This window comes from Octodon degus, unplaced genomic scaffold (assembly GCF_000260255.1).
Source record: "Octodon degus isolate 3935 unplaced genomic scaffold, OctDeg1.0 scaffold05390, whole genome shotgun sequence".
NCBI lineage: Eukaryota > Metazoa > Chordata > Mammalia > Rodentia > Octodontidae > Octodon > Octodon degus.
This window is the reverse complement of record NW_004529966.1, coordinates 854-1,747: the sequence shown is the minus strand read 5'-3', so window position 1 is coordinate 1,747 and position 894 is coordinate 854. Positions and strand designations below refer to the sequence as shown.

Below are 894 nucleotides of genomic sequence, written 5' to 3'. Positions count from 1 at the left end.
GCACTTCCCTGGCAACCACAAGGGCCTGAATTCAATCTCTGGTTCCACAAAAAAAATAAAATAAAATAATAATAATAAAATAAAAATAAAATTACATTAAAAAAATAAAAAAGGTGTATGGAGCCATCGCACAGAAAATCCGATAACTCTACAGACTCTGTCGGCAGGAACCATCTGCTTTGATGTGCGTGACTGTGAGCGGTTGCACTGTACAGCTGACAAGTGCAATCATCACCAGGAACAGTCACAGAGATCTTAGGAGGCTGCGTTCCGAGCAAGCAAAATGCACACTTTCCTCAGCACACTACTCAGCCTCACTCCCCAGAGCCAGGTCTTTGAACAGGATACATGCACTTGAACATGTTATCGTAATAGGTACTTTACTTATCTATTTATTTATTTAAAGAGCAGAATATATTTATTGGAGAAAAGAAAACTTCTGTCCTAGAAGAGACGGACAGTAGGGGACCCAAGTGGGTTGCCCAATAGGTACATTTTAAACAAGCACTGTAAAGGTTTAATGGGTCAGCAGAATTGCCAGAAGTTCAGATTTTGTGGCTAGATATACTTTTACATGTCTAATGGCACAGCAAACATATTTAAGAAACTTCATATGTAACATTCTAGATTTAAGAAAGCACTTTTAGTATTCCTATGAACCCTCCTAACTATACACACCACACAGACTAATAATCTAGTCTTACCGTATCACCCACTCCAAGCAGATCTCTTCCTAAAAGCAAAATTGTTAAATGTAAACCTAAATACTTACCACTATTGCTAACAAAATCTTCATGCACAATAGGGAGATCAAGTCGAATTCGTTTTAAACAAGTCTGAAAATGAAAACGTATTTTTGTATTTTTCATCAATAATATTAAGTGATCATTTTAT

At 36.6% G+C, this 894-nt stretch overlaps 1 non-coding gene across 1 annotated transcript; it reads right to left on the bottom strand.

Moving 5' to 3' along the window:
* Positions 1 to 112: 112 nt before the first annotated feature.
* LOC111814985 lies at positions 113 to 248 on the bottom strand. Its single transcript, XR_002819820.1, has one exon.
* Between the last annotated feature and the right edge of the window lie 646 nt (positions 249 to 894).